The sequence below is a fragment of the Arachis ipaensis genome, chromosome B9 (genome assembly GCF_059453495.1).
Source record: "Arachis ipaensis isolate K30076 ecotype BB chromosome B9, ASM5945349v1, whole genome shotgun sequence".
NCBI classification, from domain to species: Eukaryota; Viridiplantae; Streptophyta; class Magnoliopsida; order Fabales; family Fabaceae; genus Arachis; species Arachis ipaensis.
This window is the reverse complement of record NC_142444.1, coordinates 38,763,042-38,769,755: the sequence shown is the minus strand read 5'-3', so window position 1 is coordinate 38,769,755 and position 6,714 is coordinate 38,763,042. Positions and strand designations below refer to the sequence as shown.

The following is a 6,714-nucleotide window of genomic DNA, read 5'->3' as shown; positions in this document are numbered from 1 at the left end:
TCCATAACTATTTGAATCCGCCTGACTGAGATTTACAAGGTGACCATAGCTTGCTTCAAGCCGACAATCTCCGTGGGATCGACCCTTACTCACGTAAGGTTTATTACTTGGATGACTGGTGCACGAAATTGTGTTCGATGTTCTTTGTACTTGTGTGGGAGTAACAATATATAATTGTATTGAATCCTCATTGTGGCTCTATGTGTGGACACAACTCCGTTCAACTAACCAGCAAGTGCACTGGGTCGTCCAAGTAATACCTTACGTGAGTAAGGGTCGAATCCCACGGAGATTGTTGGTATGAAGCAAGCTATGGTCACCTTGCAAATCTCAGTCAGGCGGATTTAAACATGATACTTTATTAGATTAAAATAAACAATAAAAGGGATAGAGATACTTATGTAGATTCATTGGCAGGAATTTCAGATAAGCGAATGGAGATGCTTTTCGTTCCTCTGAACCTCTGCTTTCCTGCTATCTTCATCCAATCAGTCTTACTCCTTTCCATGGCTGGCTGTATGCAAGGGCATCACCGTTGTCAGTGGCTACATCCCCTCCTCTCAGTGAATCATATGCTCACGCACCCTGTCACGGCACGGCTATTCATCTGTCGGTTCCCGATCATGCTGGAATAGGATTCACCCTCCTTTTGCGTCTGTCACTAACGCCCAACAATCGCGAGTTTGAAGCTCGTCACAGTCATTCAATCATTGAATCCTACTCAGAATACCACAGACAAGGTTTAGACCTTCCGGATTCTCTTGAATGCCGCCATCATTCTAGCTTACGCCACGAAGATTCTGGTTAGGAGATCTAAGAGATACTCATTCTAGCTTAATTCATGTAGAACAGAAGTGTTTGTCAGGCACGCGTTCATAAGGGAGAAGGATGATGAGCGTCACACATAATCATCACCTTCATCACGTTCTTGGGTGCGAATGGATATCTTAGAAGAGAAATAAGAAGAATTGAATAGAAAACAGTAGTACTTTCATTAATCTTTGAGGAATAGCAGAGCTCCACACCTTAATCTATGGAGTGTAGAAACTCTACCGTATGAAAATACATAAGTGAAGGTCCAGGCATGGCCGAGATGGCCAGCCCCCAAAACGTGATCAAAGGATCATAAGGTAATCCAAAGATGCCTAATACAATAGTAAGAGGTCCTATTTATAATAAACTAGCTACTAGGGTTTACATGAGTAAGTATTTGATGTATAAATCCACTTCCGGGGCCCACTTGGTGTGTGTTTGGGCTGAGCTTAAGTGTTGCACGTGCAGAGGCCAATTGTGGAGTTGAACGCCAGTTTTTTGCCAGTTTGGGCGTTCAACTCTGGTTTTGGATCCTTTTCTGGCGCTGGACGCCAGATTTGGGTAGAAAGCTGGCGTTGAACTCCAGTTTACGTCGTCAATTCTTGGCCAAAGTATGGACTATTATATATTTCTGGAAAGCCCTGGATGTCTACTTTCCAACGCAGTTGGAAGCGCGCCATTTCGAGTTCTGTAGCTCCAGAAAATCCACTTTGAGTGCAGGGAGGTCAGAATCCAACAGCATCAGCAGTCCTTTTTCAACCTCTGAATCTGATTTCTGCTCAAGTCACTCAATTTCAGCCAGAAAATACCTGAAATCACAGAAAAACACACAAACTCATAGTAAAGTCCAGAAATATGAATTTAACACAAAATCTATTAAAAACATCCCTAAAAGTAACTAGATCCTACTAAAAACATACTAAAAACAATGTCAAAAAGCGTATAAATTATCCGCTCATCACAACACCAAACTTAAATTGTTGCTTGTCCCCAAGCAACTGAAAATCAAATAGGATAAAAAGAATAGAATATACTATAAATTCCAAACTATCAATGAAACATAGCTCCAATCATATGAGCGGGACTTATAGCTTTTTGCCTCTTGAATAGTTTTGGCATATCACTTTATCCATTGAGGTTCAGAATGATTGGCATCTATAGGAACTTCAGATTTCGAATAGTGTTATTGACTCTCTTAGTTCAGCATAATGATTCTTGAACACAGCTTCTTTATGAGTCTTGGCCGTGGCCCTAAGCATTTTGTTTTCCAGTATTACCACCGGATACATAATTGCCACAGACACATAATTGGGTGAACCTTTTCAGATTGTGACTCAGCTTTGCTAAAGTCCCCAATTAGAGGTGTCCAGGGTTCTTAAGCACACTCTTTTTTTTTTGCTTTGGACCTTGACTTTAACCGCTCAGTCTCAAGTTTTCACTTGACACCTACACGCCACAAGCACATGGTTAGGGACAGCTTGGTTTAGCCGCTTAGACCAGGATTTTATTCCTTTAGGCCCTCCTATCCACTGATGCTCAAAGCCTTGGGATCCTTTTTCTTGCCCTTGCCTTTTGGTTTTAAGGGTTATTGGCTTTTTGCTCTTGCCTCTTGGTTTTAAGAGCTTTTGGCTTTTTCTGCTTGCTTTTTCTTTTTCTTTCTATTTTTTTTTGCCTATATTTTTTTTTCTGCAAGCTTTGTTCTTTGCTGCTTTTTCTTGCTTCAAGAATCATTTTTATGATTTTTCAGATTATCAAATAACATGTCTCCTAGTCATCATTCTTTCAAGAGCCAACATATTTAACATTCTTAAACAACAACTTCAAAAGGCATATGCACTGTTCAAGCATACATTCAGAAAACAAGAAGCATTGTCACCACATCAATATAATTAAACTAAGTTCAAGGATAAATTCGAAACTTATATACTTCTTGTTCTTTTGAATTAAAACAGTTTTTATTTTAGAGAGGTGATGGATTCATAGGACATTCATAACTTTAAGACAAAGTTACTAACTACTAATGATCATGTAATGAAGACACAAACATGGATAAGCACATAACATATAAAACGAAAAAACAGAGAAAGTAAGAACAAGGAATGAGTCCACCTTAGTGATGTCCTTGAGCTCTTCTATGTCTCTTCCTTGTCTTTGCTGCTCCTCCTTCATTGCTTTTAGATCTTCTCTGATTTCATGAAGGATGATGGAGTGCTCCTGATGTTCCACCCTTAGTTGCTTCCAATAATTGTGTGGAAGAAAATGAATCCCCTGAGGTATCTCAGGGATCTCTTGATTTGCAGTCAAATGTTCTACCACTGAGCTATAGACCCTTGATGGAAGCTTTTGTCTTCCCTTTCCTCTTTCTAGAGGTTTCTCTGGCCTTAGGTGCCATCAATGGTTATGGAAAAAACAAAAAAGCTATGCTTTTACCACACCAAACTTAGAATGTTGCTCGCCCTCGAGCAAAAGAAGAAAGAATGAAGAAGATATGGAGGAGATGGATGGGAGTGTGTATTCGGCCATATGGGTGGGATTGGGTGGGAGAGAGATGTTGAATTTTGAAGGTAGTGGGTGTATGGATGTGAGTGGTAAATGGATAACAGAAGGGATGATCATGAATGGAAAGAGAGATGATGAGGTAGGTGGGGATCCTGTGGGGTCCACAGATCCTGAGATGATCCTGTGGGGTCCACAGATCCTGAGGTGTCAAGGCATTTACATCCCTGCACCAATTTAGGCATGTAAAATGCCCTTGCACACAACTCTGGGCGTTCAACGCCAGGTTGGTGCCCATTTTGGGCGTTCAACGCCCCTTTGCTGCCATTTCTGGCGTTGAACGCCAGAACCATGCTTGTTCTGGGCGTTCAGCGCCAGGATGCTCCCATTCTGGGCGTTCAGCGCCAGAACTATGCTCTGTTCTGGCGTTTGAACGCCAGACAGATGCTCCTCCAGGGTGTGATTTTTCTTCTGCTGTTTTTGATTCCGTTTTCAATTTTTCTATTTATTTTGTGACTCCACATGATCATGAACCTAAGAAAACATGAAAAACAATAAAAATAAGAATTAGATAAACATTGGGTTGCCTCCCAACAAGCGCTTCTTTAATGTCAATAGCTTGACAGTGGGCTCTCATGGAGCCTCACAGATGTGCAGAGCTTTGTTGAGACTCTCCAACACCAAACTTAGAGTTTGGATATGGGAGTTCAACACCAAACTTAGAGTTTGGTTGTGGCCTCCCAACACCAAACTTAGAGTTTGACTGTGGGGGCTCTGGTTGACTCTGCCTTGAGAGAAGCTTTTTCTGCTTCCTCTCCATGGTTGCAGAGGGAGATCCTTGAGTTTTAAACACAAGGGAGTCCTCATTCCATTGAAGGATTATTTCACCTCTGTCAACATTAATCACAGCTCTTGCTGTGGCCAGGAAAGGTCTTCCTAGGATGATGGATTCATCCTCTTCCTTTCCAGTATCCAGGACTATGAGATCAGCAGGGATTTAAAGGCCTTCAACCTTTACTAATACGTCCTCTACTTGTCCATAAGCCTGTTTTCTAGAGCTGTCTGCCATCTCTAATGAGATTTTAGCAGCTTGCACCCCATAGATTCCCAGTTTCTCTATTACAGAGGGGGCATGAGGTTTATTCCTGAACCAAGGTCACACAGAGCCTTAAAGATCATGGTGCCTATGGTACAGGGTATTATGAACTTTCCAGGATCCTGTCTCTTCTGAGGCAATGTCAGTTGATCCAGATCACTTAGTTCATTGATGAACAAGGGAGGTTCAACTTCCCAAGTATCAATGCCAAATAATTTGGCATTCAGCTTCATGATTGCACCAAGAAACTTGGCAGTTTGCTCTTCAGTAACATCCTCGTTCTCTTCAGAAGAGGAATACTCATCAGAGCTCATGAAGGGCATAAGGAGGTTCAATGGAATCTCTATGGTCTCTAGATGAGCATCAGAGTCCTTTGGTTCCTCAGAGGGAAGCTCCTTATTGATCACTGGACGTCCCAGGAGGTCTTCCTCCTTGGGATTCACGTCTTCTCCTCTCCTCACAGGTTTGGCCATGGCACTTATGTCAATGGCCTTGCACTCTCCTTTTGGGTTCTCTTCTGTATTGCTTGGGAGAGTACTAGGAGAGATTTCAGTGATCCTTTTACTCAGCTGGCCCACTTGTGCTTCCAGATTTCTAATGGAAGACCTTGTTTCATTCATGAAACTTACAGTGGCCTTAGATAGATCAGAGACTAGATTTGCTAAATTAGAAGCATTTTGTTCAGAGTTCTCTGTCTGTTGCTGAGTTGATGATGGAAAAGGTTTGCTATTGCTAAACCTGTTTCTTCCACCATTATTAAAGCCTTGTTGGGGCTTTTGATCCTTCCATGAGAAATTTGGATGATTTCTCCATGTTGAGTTATAGGTGTTTCCATAAGGTTTACCTAAGTAGTTCACCTCTGCTATTGCAGGGTTCTCAGGATCATAGGCTTCTTCTTTAGAAGATGCCTCTTGAGTACTGTTGGATGCAGCTTGCATTCCATGCAGACTCTGAGAGATCATATTGACTTGCTGAGTCAATATTTTATTCTGAGCCAATATGGCATTCAGAGTATCAACTTTAAGAACTCCTTTCTTCATAGGCGTCCCATTACTCACAGGATTCCTTTCAGAAGTGTACATGAACTGGTTATTAGCAACCATGTCAATGAGTTCTTGAGCTTCTGCAGGCGTTTTCTTTAGGTGAATGGATCCACCTGCAGAAGTGTCCAGTGACATCTTTGATAGCTCAGATAAACCATCATAGAATATATCCAGGATGGTCCATTCTGAGAGCATGTCAGAAGGACACTTTTTGGTCAACTGTTTGTATCTTTCCCAAGCTTCATAGAGGGATTCACCTTCTTTCTGTCTGAAGGTTTGAACATCAGCTCTAAGCTTGCTCAGCTTTTGAGGAGGAAAGTACTTGGCTAAGAAAGCCGTGACCAGCTTATCCCAAGAGTTCAGGCTGTCTTTAGGTTGAGAATCCAACCATAATCTAGCTCTGTCTCTTACAGCAAAAGGGAAAAGCATGAGCCTGTAGACTTCAGATCTACTCCATTAGTCTTAACAGTATCACATATCTGCAAGAATTCAGTTAAGAACTGAAAAGGATCTTCAGATGGAAGTCCATGAAACTTGCAGTTCTGCTGCATCAGAGAAACTAATTGAGGTTTCAGCTCAAAATTGTTTGCTCCAATGGCAGGAATGGAGATGCTTCTTCCATGTAAATTGGAATTAGGTGCAGTGAAGTCACCAAGCATCTTCCTTATATTATTATTATTTTCGGCTGCCATCTCCTTTTCCTGTTTGAAAATTTCTGAAAGGTTATCTCTGGATTGTTGTATTTTAGCTTCTCTTAATTTTTTTCTTCAGAGTCCTTTCAGGTTCTGAATCTACTTTAACAAGAATGTTCTTGTCCTTGCTCCTGCTCATATGACAAAGAAGATGGCACAGAAAAAATAGTAATAATAATATGGATCCTTTATACCACAGTATAGGGATCCTTGTGTTAGTAGAAGAAAAGAAGGGAAGAAAATCTGAACTCAGAGAGAGAGGGGGTTCGGATTTTTGGAGAGTTGAAGGAAAGATGTTAGTATATCAATAAACAAATAGAAGAAGATGAGAGGGGGAAGTGAATTTTCGAAAACAATTTTTGAAAAAGAGTTAGTGATTTTTGAAAATAGTTTTTTGAAAAAGGTTAGTATTTTTTTTCGAAATTTTTTTTTTAATAAAAAATAAAAATAATTAGTTAATAAAAAAGAAATTTTTGAAAAAGAGGGAAGATATTTTCGAAAATTAGAGAGAGAGAGAGTTAGTTAGGTAGTTTTGAAAAAGTTAAGAAACAAACAAAAAGTTAGTTAGTTAGTT

The 6,714-nt window shown here is 40.6% G+C and overlaps 1 non-coding gene across 1 annotated transcript; it reads left to right on the top strand.

Moving 5' to 3' along the window:
* Nucleotides 1-5,641: 5,641 nt before the first annotated feature.
* On the top strand, nucleotides 5,642-5,745 carry LOC148544366 (small nucleolar RNA R71). The gene has a single exon (XR_015901063.1). It is a non-coding gene; the product is annotated as a small nucleolar RNA R71 (small nucleolar RNA).
* Nucleotides 5,746-6,714: the final 969 nt, after the last annotated feature.